Raw genomic sequence first — 15,766 nt, 5'->3', positions numbered from 1 at the left:
TCTGTTAATATACCCCTTTAAAAGGGTTCAGGGAATGACCTGTTGGGTCGTTACCTCTGCTCTGTTAATATACCCCTTTAAAAGGGTTCAGGGAATGACCTGTTGGGTCGTTACCTCTGTCCCGTTAATATACCCCTTTAAAAGGGTTCAGGGAATGACCTGTTGGGTCATTACCTCTGCCCCGTTAATATACCCCTTTAAAAGGGTTCAGGGAATGACCTGTTGGGTCATTACCTCTGCCCCGTTAATATACCCCTTTAAAAGGGTTCAGGGAATGACCTGTTGGGTCGTTACCTCTGCCCCGTTAATATACCCCTTTAAAAGGGTTCAGGGAATGACCTGTTGGGTCGTTACCTCTGTCCCGTTAATATACCCCTTTAAAAGGGTTCAGGGAATGACCTGTTGGGTCGTTACCTCTGTCCCGTTAATATACCCCTTTAAAAGGGTTCAGGGAATATATTGATTCAAGGTATATTCAGTGATTTCACTTAATTCAAATATCACTTCTTTTTTTGTTTTGTTGTGATAATCCTCCCTACTATAGAGTGTGCTGACCATAATAAGGAGTTCCTCCCTGTCCCCAGTTAACCCCTGGGGGTAAAAAAAAACGTAGGTTTCGTTTTTTGGCTAGGTGGCCAAGTCTTCATCCAATCAGGATAGAGAGGGGCCTTCCGCCAATCATGATCGAGCAGGGGCGGGCCTTGGTGTGTGTGCTGTTGGCCTGTCGCGTGTCCCCCCACTGTAGAGCAGGTGCATGTGCACATCTTGTTACCGGGGCGGACCGGGGGGTTTTCCAAATCACCCAAATCACTGAATGCTCCTTTAAACCACACCACGTGAGTGTTCATGGGTGTTGTCTACCATTCCTCCCGAATTCTTGCACCCCCTCCCTGGGCTCCAGCACTATAGCCATTTAAAAAGCACCTGCACATTCCTGTGCATGCCAAGCTTCCCAAACACTGCCTTGCATCTCATTATGTCCTTTCTGCCATAACTTCCATTCTGATTCTGGTTCTGCTCACAGAGCTGGATCCACATCCTCTGGTTCTGGTTCTGCTCACAGAGCTGGATCCACATCCTCTGGTTCTGCTCACAGAGCTGGATCCACATCATCTGGTTCTGCTCACAAAGCTGGATCCACATCCTCTGGTTCTGCTCACAGAGCTGGATCCACATTCTCTGGTTCTGCTCACAGAGCTGGATCCACATCCTCTGGTTCTGCTCACAGAGCTGGATCCACATCCTCTGGTTCTGCTCACAGAGCTGGATCCACATCCTCTGGTTCTGCTCACAGAGCTGGATCCACATTCTCTGGTTCTGCTCACAGAGCTGGATCCACATCCTCTGGTTCTGCTCACAGAGCTGGATCCACATCCTCTGGTTCTGCTCACAGAGCTGGATCCACATCCTCTGGTTCTGCTCACAGAGCTGGATCCACATCCTCTGGTTCTGCTCACAGAGCTGGATCCACATCCTCTGGTTCTGCTCACAGAGCTGGATCCACATCCTCTGGTTCTGGTTCTGCTCACAGAACTGGATCCACATCATCTGGTTCTGCTCACAGAGCTGGATCCACATCCCCTGGTTCTGCTCACAGAGCTGGATCCACATCATCTGGTTCTGCTCACAGAGCTGGATCCACATCCCCTGGTTCTGCTCACAGAGCTGGATCCACATTCTCTGGTTCTCCTCACAGAGCTGGATCCACATCCTCTGGTTCTGCTCACAGAGCTGGATCCACATCCTCTGGTTCTGCTCACAGAGCTGGATCCATATCCTCTGGTTCTGCTCACAGAGCTGGATCCATATCCTCTGGTTCTGCTCACAGAGCTGGATCCACATCCTCTGGTTCTGCTCACAGAGCTGGATCCACATCCTCTGGTTCTGCTCACAGAGCTGGATCCACATCCTCTGGTTCTGCTCACAGAGTTGGATCCACATCATCTGGTTCTGCTCACAGAGCTGGATCCACATCATCTGGTTCTGCTCACAGAGCTGGATCCACATCCTCTGGTTCTGCTCACAGAGCTGGATCCACATCCTCTGGTTCTGCGCACAGAGCTGGATCCACATCCTCTGGTTCTGGTTCTGCTCACAGAGCTGGATCCACATCCTCTGGTTCTGGTTCTGCTCACAGAGCTGGATCCACATCCTCTGCTTTCAGTTGTCTTTGCACTTAAGTCTTCGTTTCATGTCATCATGTTTAGGCTATGCACGCAGTAAGCAGTTAAACATGCACAACTTTGAGCTTTGATGCCATTTTATTTACTTCTCAAGAACCACCCATTGCTTACATTTGTTCTATACCCTTTATCTTTTATGGTTTTTATTTTTATTTGACACATTATGTCACTATACACACCATCTTCCAATTTCTTTCATATATTAATGTTTAAGCCAACACTCGAATGACGACGCCTCAGTGGAATTCTACTCTAACCCATTCTAGGCGGGAACCCAGTTTGGTGTTTTAACTAAGCATTATTTATACTTTAGCTATTGAAAAATAGCAGATCTACAAGCTCATAGCGCGCCACCGAGTGGCGCGCTACGAGCTTGTAGGTCTGCTATTTTTGAAAAATCGTGAAAATGCGGCACAGATCTTTGAATATATATTCTTTCAGAAGACTTTTTTTTTTCTATTTCGACGTCAGGCCTAAATGGACTAAATATCAGACTACATACATGTGGTCTCAAAGTACTTCTTCAATAACATGCAATAATCCGCGTGAGAACACGGCATTCTGAGAGAAACACCATCATTCCCATGAATCCCATCTGCAATACACTAAATGTATGACAAGTATGTGTTCCATAATACCTCTATTTCTTCAGTCTTCCTATATGGAACGATGAGAATACAGTGAGCGCTGCAGCTCCATATTGAAAGCATCCATCAGCGTGGATATAGAAGAATGTATTTGCCTAACTCCAAGTGACCTATACGGAATGTTCCGTGTGATGAGCGTTCACGTTGCCAGGCATTAAAACAAGATTCAAAAAATGTTATTTGAATAGGTTCCAGCCATGCAGGCTGTGATGAACGACAGGCAAATACATAAATCTCCAAAGGTAGAACATTTGGTGTTCTCTCTCTCTGCGCAGAAAGGCTCACTGCTCCAGTACACACACAACTTTACGGGGCTGAAGGGGTGTGTATTTTTCACATGCCAGCCACCCTAACACATTTTGGGCGGGAACCCCTTTTGGTGTTTTAAGCATTATGTAATGTTGTATTTTAGCTGTTGAAAAACAGCAGATCTACAAGCTCATAGCGCGGCACCGAGTGCCGCGCTACGAGCTTGTAGGTCTGCTATTTTTGAAAGATCGTGAAAATGTGGCCCAAATGTTTGAATATATTCTTCGAGAGCGAACGTTTTTAACTCAAATCTTTGCTTCTGGGGGGTCCCTGCAACAACATATTTTCAGATGGGGGGTGGGCAAATAATTCTTGGGGTCCTTGACATGAAACAGTTTGAGAACGACTGATATAGAAACAGGTTTTTCAGAAAACTGTCATGATTTAGAAGACATTTTGTAGAATCGGTCTCGGTCGAAATGGGTTAAAAGTCATAAACGGTGTAATTGACGGCCCAACCGTTGCCTGGTGGGGTATTGTGCCCTGGTGGAACGTAAAGTACTGTACTTAAAACCCATTTAGACCTGAGGACGATTCTACAAAATGCTGACAATTTTCTGAAAAACCTCATGTTTCCATGTCAGTGGTTCTCAAACAATTTCATGTCAAGGACCCCCAAAAATATATGTAATTGGCCGGCGGCCGCCATCAGAAAATATGTTGTTCCAGGGACCCCCCCACCCCCCTGTTTTTGAAATATTTTCAATCATTGTGACACATTTTGAAAATAAATTAAATGGGACATTCTGCATAGTTTTTTTATTTTATTAAAGTTGTCTACATGATAACTTATGCCCAGCCCACACGTATGTGCTTACAAGACACTCACAAAATGTTCATACATAACGATACACCATAAACAATACTGTTTTACTATTGTAGACAGCCCTCAGGCAAACTCAAACGATCCCCGAGCCTACACTGTTACTCAAGTAAAATTAGGAATGCAGGCTGTTTACTGTTTATTTCCACATTGTGGTATATTGTGATATTGCTACTTTTACTAGGAAGTAAGAAATCTGTGTACTTCTTCTCCACCACTGTAGTTGTGGATGGAATTTCAGTTCAGAGGCCTAGTATCACAGTGTCCTGATTCTTGCTCCTTGCTTCTTGCTTACGGTAAATCTGATGAAACCATTTCAATCATGATCCTATCATATCAAATTGAGACAAATGAAGCAAATGAACAAAATGAAAAAAGCACAAATATTTGAATAGTCAACCAAGAAGTGTCTCTAATGTCACTCATGAACATGAAAAACCCAGTCTGTTTAAAACCAGCGAGTCAAATGATGATACTGAGACCATGTGGCTTTTTCTGTCTCTCGAGGAGAGAATGTTTTGGCTAGAGAACCTCAGCTCTCTCTCTCTCTCTCTCTCTCTCTCTCTCTCTCTCTCTCTCTCTCTCTCTCTCTCTCTCTCTCACTCTCTCTCTCCGTGTGAATGATAACCAGTTGTTGTCTTACTTTGAGCTGTCATTACGATCTGAGCAGATCACTCTAAGCCTGGAGAGACATTGCATGCGACAGATTGCATACGTGTCAGTCTCTAGTCGTGACTGACGTGTCAGTGTCCCGGGTCCTGGAGTTAATTAAAACATTCTGGGCGGGAACCCCCTTTGGTGCATGTTTTTTTTTTTTTTTATAAATTTTATTCAAAGAGTATGACAACACAATTATGCAAGTTTCACAGAAAGAAAATACAACTCTTTGTTTTTACATTTTCTCCCACAACTCCTTTCCCAATCCTCCCCACCCACCCACCTTGGTGCATGTTTTAACCATTATTTTAAACTTTATCTATTGAAAAATAGCAGATCTCTGCTATTTTTGAAAAATCGTAAAAATGTGGCGCAAATCTTTGAATATATATTCTTTCAGAGCAAATGTTTTTAACTCACATCTTTGCTTCTGGGGGATCCCTGGAACACCATATTTTCAGATGGGGTCGGCGGCCAAATCCAGATATTTTTGGGGGCACCGCTGACAGACAGACTTCAGAAAACTGTCATGATTTAGAAGACATTTGTTTTATTTTTTTTAACTTATTCTAAATATAATTCACCATGGCCTGAATATGGATGCCGTTTAGGTGATATGGAAATACAAAATACCACTTTATAGGCCTATAGGGCTCAACCTATCCCTGAGCTTATTTGCCATTTTTCACTATTTTGAAAAACATTTTAAAATAGTTCAACTGACCGATCTACATTGAGATGTTGTGAGCTTGTAGATCGTCTATTTGAACTATTTTAAAGGGTTTTTTTAAATAGGGGGGGGGGTTGAAAGTTCCAGACCCACAGGAACGCACCCAGGGTGCCGGCCCGATTGCGGCGTGCCGCCCCGCGTCCGAAACGGTTGAGAAATGACAGAGTTACCGTGTGGGGGTCCCTCTACTGTACCCTCTACTGCACTGTACTGTACTGTCACTGTACTGTACTGGCACACCCGAAATTACCATATATACAGTTAATACATGCGTGTGTGTTTGTGTGTGTGTTAGGTTTGCGCACAGGAGGTGAAAAACAACCATGCTGTTTTTGTGCTCAGACGCACCCAACCACCCACCCACCCAGCCACCCAGCCACCCACACACATAGCTCCGTAAGGGAGTGGTTGCACCACTCAAAATGGCAAATAAGTTTAGGGACTTAGAGAGTTAAGGGGTGGCGCAAGATATACTGTATATACATTGTGTACATGTGCTAAACGCTCCTCAGTAGCATCACTCAAGGCATTTTGACAGAGGTAGTCAAACAGTAATGCTGTTGTGACTGCGAGACACCTACACACAGACTTTGAGTTTTCAATTACACTTGGCTCCAGGCAGCTGGGTACATCAAAACACCTAGTCTTTTGAAAACAGACAGGGTTGTGCATGCCATTAAAAGCTCAAGTTTCAATGATTTATCGGACACGTTTTTGTTCGTTGTGCTTTAGAGTAGTACACAGCAAGACCAGTCCATTTTTACCTATTAGTAATACTGAGGACAGTAAATTCGAAAACTCATTCGCGTTAGAAGGATAAAGGACGTCACTGATGTGTTTTTCTCTCCATTATAATAAGCAGATCTACAAGCTTGTAGCGCGGCACCGAGGTCTGCTATTTTTTTTAAATCGTGAAAATGTGGCGCAAAACCTTGAATATATATACTTTCAGAGCGAACGTTTTTAACCCTTCTGGGGGTCCTTGACGTGAAAAAGGTTGAGCACCACACTGACATAGAATAGACACATTTTCAGAAAACTGTCTAGGATTTAGAAGACATTTGTAGGTCTAAATACTGTACGCACATGATCCCATTCCAGGTGAAAGCCCATTGATTGATTGATTGATTGATTGATTGATTGATTGATTGATTGAAATATTTATTAACAGTTTGCAGAATTACAGTACATTTCAAGCACAACTCAATACAAAGACTGTTAACTGTGAGTGGACGACCCAATAAAGCATTACACTTGTTTATAAGAGGGTCCACCTTGTTCCATTTCACCTAAACGGCATCCATATTCAGGCCATGGTGAATTATATTTAGAATAAGTCAAAACATTTCAAGTTGTAATGGAGAAATAGCAAAAGTTGTTACAGAGCTCCATATTGACTGATCATCCCCTTCTATGTCCTGGTTTAGGGTTTATAGCAAGAGGACTGTTAGGTAAACACACAGATTAACACGGAGAGGAGAAATGATCTGGGTTGTATCAGGGTGTATGTGGAGGACATCGTAAAACAAAACACTGATCATCCTGCTCATGATTCTCATCAGCTGCTCTGCTGTCAGAAGAACGTACGCCAGCACACACGCACGCACGCACGCACGCACGCACGCACGCACGCATGCCAAAACCTTGTTGTGATTGGTTGAAAAAGACAGCTTCTGGGGCAAGTATACACAACGGAAATCCTGCCCACTGCTGTAGTTCTTCACCATTGATTGATTTATTAACAGTTTGCAGAATTACAGTACATTTCAAGTACAACTCAATACAAAGACTGTTAACAGTGAGTGGACGACACCATAAAGCATTACACTTGTTTACAATAGGGCCCACCATTTTCAATTCATCAAAACATTTAGAGACGTACGAATATACACAATATAGTCAAAAGGAAATCATCATAGTAGGTAAAAAGGGAAAAGAAACGTATACAGTGAGGGGGAACAGGGGTGGGTGGGGGATTCAGATTTTACAGGGGCCATGCAGTTTCGAATTGCAGCCGTCCGTAGGTGCCCTTTGAGAGCAGTTTTGAAGGAGTCAAGGGGTTTGCATGTCTTAATGACTGTTGGTAGGGCGTTCCACATTTTGGTGGCATAGGAGCGAAATGAATTTAGTCCCTTGTTTGTGCCGAATCTGGGTTGCACATGGTTTGTTGAACTCCCTCTGGTGTTGTGGGTGTGGACTTTGTTGACGCTTTTCTAAGCCTGGTGAAGGAGATTGGTGTGACTTCATGTGACAAAGAAAGCAAGATGTGGCTAGAATAACTGGAGACTGGGTGGATATTAACACACATTCTGTATGGGCGGGAACTTTTGGTGTTTTAAGCATTAGCCTATGTTGTACATTAGCTATTGAAAAATAGCAGATCTACCAGCTCATAGTGCGGCACCGAGTTTCACCGAAAAATCCTGAAAATGTGGCGCAAATCTTTGAATATATATTCTTTCAGAGCGAATGTTTTTAACTCAAATCTTTGCTTCTGGGGGGGGGGGGATCCCTGGAACAACATATTTTCAGATGGGGGTCGGCGGCCAATTACACATAATCTTGGGGGTTCTTGACATGAAAATGTTTGAGAACCACTCACATAGAAACATAGGGCTCCATTTTCGTCACCGCTAAAGCCCTAAACTTCTTTGCCTTTTTTTACTATTTTGAAAAACATTTTTGAATAGTTCAACAAGCCAATCTACATCGACACGTTGTGCGCTTGTAGACTGGCCATTTTAACTATTCAAAAATGTTTTGCAAAATAGTAAAAAAGGCAAAGAAGTTTAGGGATAAGGGGTTTAGCGGTGACGAAAATGGAGCCCAGAGGGTTTTTCAGAAAACTGTCATGATTTAGAAGACATTAATTTGTATAGAATCGTTCCCAGCAGGTCAAAATGGGTTAACACACATTTTCATGAAACTTAGTGGGTGAGATCAGCACGACTGCCCCGAAGAGATGATTCACTTTTAATGGATCAAAATGGGCAAAGCTCGAGGTCACAATCAAGAACATGATCCAAATCAAGAGCAGCTGGGTGGAAAGTTTATGAATCTATGAAACTTGATGGGATAGAACAAGGTGGACTCTCTTGTAAACAAGTGTAATGCTTAATTGGGTCGTCCACTCACAGTTAACAGTCTTTGTATTGAGTTGTGCTTGAATTGTACTGTAATTCTGCAAACTTTTAATAAATATTTCAATCAATCAATCAATCAATCAATCAAAAAGATCAGTGGTTCCCAAACTTTTTTCATGTCAAGGACCCCCAAATTGACGCTCATCAGCCCCGCGGACCCCCATTTGAAAATACATGCCAGGGACCCCCATAAGAGAAGATTTGTACGGCTCTAGCAGTGATTCTCAACCTGTTTAATTTCAAGGACCCTCAGTTTGACATGCATATTAGTCTACAGACCCCCCGTTTAATGGCATTTCTATCTCTGGGACCCACATTTATAATTGTAAAATCAATGTTAATTTAACTCTGAGAGTGTACAAATGGAACCTTCTATTTGTACACTCTCAGAGTTACAGACCAATAAGGGGTCCATTGGGTTCCAAACTATCATTTAGCTGCAGGGGACCCCCTGGAACTCCCTCAAATGACCCCTGGGGGGTCCCCGGACCCCACTTTGGGAACCACTGGGATAGCTGGTCTTGGCAAACATCGATGGTTTTGGCAAACAGCAAAACAAACGTAACCACAGATCCAAATGTCAGGGATATATTTATGTTGATGTGGACAGTGCCATTTCCCCTCCCTGTTTCCCCAGCCTCGTTCTGTCATTAATTAACACATTTTGGGTGGGAATCCCCTTTTGGTGTTTTAAAGCATTATGTTATGCCTTAGCTATTGAAAAATAGCAGATCTACAAGCTCATAGCGCGGCACCGAGTGCCGCGCTACGAGCTTGTAGGTCTGCTATTTTTTTTTAAATCGTGAAAATGTGGCACACACTTGGAATATAATATTCTTTCAGAGCGAATGTTTTTTAACTCAAAAGTTTGCTTCTGGGAGGGTCCCTTGAAACACAATATTTTCAGATGGGGGTCGGTGGCCAAATATATATAATTTTTGGGGGTCCTTGACATGAAATATTTTGAAAACCACTTACATAGAAACATAGCTTTTTCAGAAAACTGTCATGATTTAGAAGACATATTTGTAGAGTCTGGTACGTGTCAGTCCTAAAAGGGTTAATGTTACAGTGATGGCAGAGTTGAACACATGCAGAACACATGGGGAGAAAACAGAAAACCACAAACACAACATTTAGTGTATTCGTTAATCACCAGTGTCTGCATTCTGAAACTATGAGGAAATCACAACACCGTCAATGTGAGAAAGCGTGCTGTTTTTGTTCAGAGATGCTGTGTGTGTGTGTGTGTGTGTGTGTGTGTGTGTGTGTGTGTGTGTGTGTGTGTGTGTGTGTGTGTGTGTGTGTGTGTGTGTGTGTGTGTGTGTGTGTGTGTGTGTGTGTGTGTGTATGTACACTTGTATTACTATACTTGCGAGCTGACCAAATGTCCCCTAACAACTATTCAAGAATATTTCGAAATAGACATTTTCTATTTTCAGAATCTTTATATAAACTAGACCTGTACGTGCCTGTCGGCCCCCGGCCTACTATAGAAACTAGACCTGTACGTGCCCGTCGGCCCCCGGCCTACTATAGAAACTAGACCTGTACGTGCCCGTCGGCCACCGGCCTACTATAGAAACTAGACCTGTACGTGCCCGTCGGCCACCGGCCTACTGTAGAAACTAGACCTGTACGTGCCCGTCGGCCACCGGCCTACTGTAGAAACTAGACCTGTACGTGCCCGTCGGCCACCGGCCTACTGTAGAAACTAGACCTGTACGTGCCCGTCGGCCACCGGCCTACTATAGAAACTAGACCTGTACGTGCCTGTCGGCCACCGGCCTACTATAGAAACTAGACCTGTACGTGCCCGTCGGCCACCGGCCTACTGTAGAAACTAGACCTGTACGTGCCCGTCGGCCACCGGCCTACTATAGAAACAAGACCTGTATGTGCCCGTCGGCCACCGGCCTACTATAGAAACTAGACCTGTACGTGCCCGTCGGCCACCGGCCTACTATAGAAACTAGACCTGTACGTGCCCGTCGGCCACCGGCCTACTATAGAAACTAGACCTGTACGTGCCCGTCGGCCACCAGCCTACTGTACACTAGACCTGTACGTGCCCGTCGGCCACCGGCCTACTATAGAAACTAGACCTGTACGTGTCCGTCGGCCACCGGCCTACTGTACACTAGACCTGTACGTGCCCGTCGGCCACCGGCCTACTGTACACTAGACCTGTACGTGCCCGTCGGCCACCGGCCTACTGTACACTAGACCTGTACGTGCCCGTCGGCCACCGGCCTACTATAGAAACTAGACCTGTACGTGCCCGTCGGCCACCGGCCTACTATAGAAACTAGACCTGTACGTGCCCGTCGGCCACCGGCCTACTATAGAAACTAGACCTGTACGTGCCCGTCGGCCACCGGCCTACTATAGAAACTAGACCTGTACGTGCCCGTCGGCCACCAGCCTACTATAGAAACTAGACCTGTACGTGTCTGTCGGCCACCGGCCTACTATAGAAACTAGACCTGTACGTGCCCGTCGGCCACCGGCCTACTATAGAAACTAGACCTGTACGTGCCCGTCGGCCACCGGCCTACTATAGAAACTAGACCTGTACGTGCCCGTCGGCCACCGGCCTACTGTACACTAGACCTGTACGTGTCCGTCGGCCACCGGCCTACTGTACACTAGACCTGTACGTGCCCGTCGGCCACCAGCCTACTGTACACTAGACCTGTACGTGTCCGTCGGCCACCGGCCTACTGTACACTAGACCTGTACGTACCCGTCGGCCACCGGTCTACTTGAGAACGATGCAACTTGGGAACCTAATAATTCCCGTTGTCAACTTGTCATAGCACCCGTTTTAACTGTTTGTCTGTGTCCCACATGGAGATCTCTGTATCTGTCTGTGTGTGGCAATCAATTGGCTGAGGCAGAGGCTGGAAATTGCACAGGTGAGGGGATTTAGGCTGATTAGGCCCACTGGCAGAGCCTGAGCAGAGCCTATGGTGGTTCTGGAGAACCGTGGGTCCGACCGACTCGATACCGGGCACTGCACTCCCTGTGGGGGTGTGGAACGCGTGTGTCGAATGTGAAGTCGGTGGGGCGAACGGTTCTCGAGTTACGTGCATTACGACCGTACACACACGCGCACGCACGCAGAGACGTGGTGCATTTATAGTAGGATTAGGATGCTGTAAGTATACTAATACAAACGTGTGTATGCGTGCGTGCTTGTGTGTGAAACACACAGGTTTTGAGATGTACACAAAGCGTTGAGCAAAGAGAATCCTTGTTGACGTACAGTCCGAATACACTGCTTTCATAATGTCATTCTGTAGCCAGCCCATAGAGCCCCATTGCATAATGTCATTCTGTAGCCAGCCCATAGAGCCCCATTGCATAATGTCATTCTGTAGCCAGCCCATAGAGCCCCATTGCATAATGTCATTCTGTAGCCAGCCCATAGAGCATAATGTCATTCTGTAGCCAGCCCATAGAGCATAATGTCATTCTGTAGCCAGCCCATAGAGCCCCATTGCATAATGTCATTCTGTAGCCAGCCCATAGAGCCCCATTGTGAACCCAGTCCGAATACACTGCTTTGCATGATGTCATTCTGTAGCCAGCCCATAGAGCCCCATTGCATAATGTCATTCTGTAGCCAGCCCATAGAGCATAATGTCATTCTGTAGCCAGCCCATAGAGCCCCATAATGTCATTCTGTAGCCAGCCCATAGAGCATAATGTCATTCTGTAGCCAGCCCATAGAGCCCCATAATGTCATTCTGTAGCCAGCCCATAGAGCCCCATAATGTCATTCTGTAGCCAGCCCATAGAGCCCCATTGTGAACCCAGTCCGAATACACTGCTTTCATAATGTCATTCTGTAGCCAGCCCATAGAGCCCCATTGTGAACCCAGTCCGAATACACTGCTTTGCATAATGTCATTCTGTAGCCAGCCCATAGAGCCCCATTGCATAATGTCATTCTGTAGCCAGCCCATAGAGCCCCATTGCATAATGTCATTCTGTAGCCAGCCCATAGAGCCCCATTGTGAACCCATGACATAATGTCATTCTGTAGCCAGCCCATAGAGCCCCATTGTGTCATAATGTCATTCTGTAGCCAGCCCATAGAGCCCCATTGTGTCATAATGTCATTCTGTAGCCAGCCCATAGAGCCCCATTGTGTCATAATGTCATTCTGTAGCCAGCCCATAGAGCCCCATTGTGAACCCATGACATAATGTCATTCTGTAGCCAGCCCATAGAGCCCCATTGTGTCATAATGTCATTCTGTAGCCAGCCCATAGAGCCCCATTGCATAATGTCATTCTGTAGCCAGCCCATAGAGCCCCATTGCATAATGTCATTCTGTAGCCAGCCCATAGAGCCCCATTGCATAATGTCATTCTGTAGCCAGCCCATAGAGCCCCATTGCATAATGTCATTCTGTAGCCAGCCCATAGAGCCCCATTGCATAATGTCATTCTGTAGCCAGCCCATAGAGCCCCATTGCATAATGTCATTCTGTAGCCAGCCCATAGAGCCCCATTGTGAACCCATTCTGTAGCCAGCCCATAGAGCCCCATTGTGAACCCATTCTGTAGCCAGCCCATAGAGCCCCATTGTGAACCCAGTCCGAATACACTGCTTTGCATAATGTCATTCTGTAGCCAGCCCATAGAGCCCCATTGTGAACCCATGACATAATGTCATTCTGTAGCCAGCCCATAGAGCCCCATTGTGTCATAATGTCATTCTGTAGCCAGCCCATAGAGCCCCATTGTGTCATAATGTCATTCTGTAGCCAGCCCATAGAGCCCCATTGTGTCATAATGTCATTCTGTAGCCAGCCCATAGAGCCCCATTGTGAACCCATGACATAATGTCATTCTGTAGCCAGCCCATAGAGCCCCATTGTGTCATAATGTCATTCTGTAGCCAGCCCATAGAGCCCCATTGTGTCATAATGTCATTCTGTAGCCAGCCCATAGAGCCCCATTGTGTCATAATGTCATTCTGTAGCCAGCCCATAGAGCCCCATTGTGTCATAATGTCATTCTGTAGCCAGCCCATAGAGCCCCATTGTGTCATAATGTCATTCTGTAGCCAGCCCATAGAGCCCCAATGTGAACCATAATGTCATTCTGTAGCCAGCCCATAGAGCCCCATTGTGAACCCATGACATGTTGAGTACACCAATGTTTTATGTTAGAAATGTTTAGTATGGGTCCCCAGCATGTAGAAACTGCCGGATGCTAACTTGCATATGTTGAACAATTTTCATAATTGGCATAATATGTGACCATACCATTAAAGGAGCATTCAGTGATTTGGGTGATTTGGAAAACCACCCAGTCCGCCCCGGTAACAAAATGTGCACATGCACGCTCTACAGTGGGGGGAAGTGCAACAGGCCAACAGCATGTGCACCAAGGCCCGCCCCCACTCGATCTGATTGGAGGAAGGCCCCTCTCATCCTGATTGGATGAAGGCTTTGCCACCCGCCACCAAAACTGAAACTAGGGTTTTTTGACCCCAGGGGCTCACTGGGGACAGGGAGGAACTCCTTATATGGTCAGCCCACTCTATAGTAGGGAGGATTATCCAGAAAGAAAAAAAAAATAAGTGATATTTGAATTAAGTCAAATCACTGAATATACCTTTAACAACCTAAAGAAGGCAAAAAAGTCAAAATGTCATCATGCTTTATGTAGCATGTGACATGTCAAACTAGGGGGTTTTCAAGATGCTGAATCCATTCCAAGCATTAGTTTTGCAAAAAACACTCATTGGGCTAAAACGACCATAGCCACTTGTGCTGACATCATCACATTTGTGATGCAAAACTAATGCTTGGAATGGATTCAGCATCATGAAAACCCCCTAGTTTGACATGTCACATGCTACATAAAGCATGATGACATTTTGACTTTTTTGCCTTCTATAGGTTGTTAATGGTATGGTCACATATTATGCCAATTATGAAAATTGCTCAACATATGCAAGTTAGCATCCGGCAGTTTCTACCCATACTAAACATTTATAACATAAAACCTTGGTGTACTCAACATGTCCGGGTTCACATTTTGGCTACTAGACTATGTTGGCCTTTTGGGTTCTTATTTCTAAATAAAAGGACCACATTGTATATTTGGACAACATTTTACAAAGATTGTTTTTTTCCCCTTCAGGATAACACATTTCCGGCCTTTCTACAAGTGTAACGTCATGGTCAATGAAGTCTGAGGATAATAAACTTTTTGAATGTAAATAATGCTTTATTAATGATTTTATTTTGTTCAGATCTTTTTCCCCCCTCTGGCATTTCTGAGCCTGTTAAATGGTCATGATGAAAGACATGCGACCCAGTGTTTGCTCGCTGAAATCCAAGGAGACGTCACGATCTGGAGTCATCTTGAATGCTGGTATTTATGCAGCATTTCAGAGGTTTTGTGGCCGTCTGAAACACAAGACTCCAGAAACACTAGACTCTGGAAGAGCAGAGCAGCCAAGAAGACAGTTGTGTTTATGTGGGGGACACTGCAGAAAGCACACAGACATATACTTTACGATAAAACGATAAAAAACTATAAAAAGGAGGCTGGTTTATCCCAGTGAATATGGATAAAGTGTCTTTGGCGATGGATAACCCTTCAATAATTGTCTGAAATTCATATTGGTTGATAATATCTTTATACTCCCATTTGATATTGAAACTTCTTTCCTTCTGGTAAAAATCTGTCCAGTTGCATTTTCTACTCAGACAGCTCCGACGTAAATACAGACTTTTGAGTCTGCATTTGAATGCAGTCTTTTGAGTTTGTCAAGAAGACAGTTGTGTTTATGTGGGGACTCTGCAGAACGCACACAGACATATAGTTTATCTTGGGGAACGATACAAAAAAAATAGGAGGCTATGGTTTATCCCAGGAATACATGTGAATGAATATGGAGCAGTGTTGTTTTCGTCGACTAAAACCAAGATGAAAAATGTTCATCGACTACCTTTTTTTCACTAAATGGAAACTAAATGAAAACTAAGCTATGATGACTTAAACTAAGACTAAATATATTGACAATTTCGTAACTAAACTAACTAACTAACTAGACTAGTGGACAAGAGATCCAGTATGAGTCATTTTACACTTGGTTGCATGCTGAAAATATCTACAAGCTCTACAAGATCTACAAGATCTACAAGATCTACAAGCTCACAACGCGGCGCAGCGCGGCGCGTTGTGAGCTTGTAGATCGGCTATTTTCAGCAAGCGTAAAATCAGTCATCGACGGCATCAAGGCCC

Source organism: Electrona antarctica (assembly GCF_951216825.1).
Source record: "Electrona antarctica genome assembly, chromosome: 5".
NCBI lineage: Eukaryota > Metazoa > Chordata > Actinopteri > Myctophiformes > Myctophidae > Electrona > Electrona antarctica.
Note: the sequence above shows the minus strand (reverse complement) of the source record.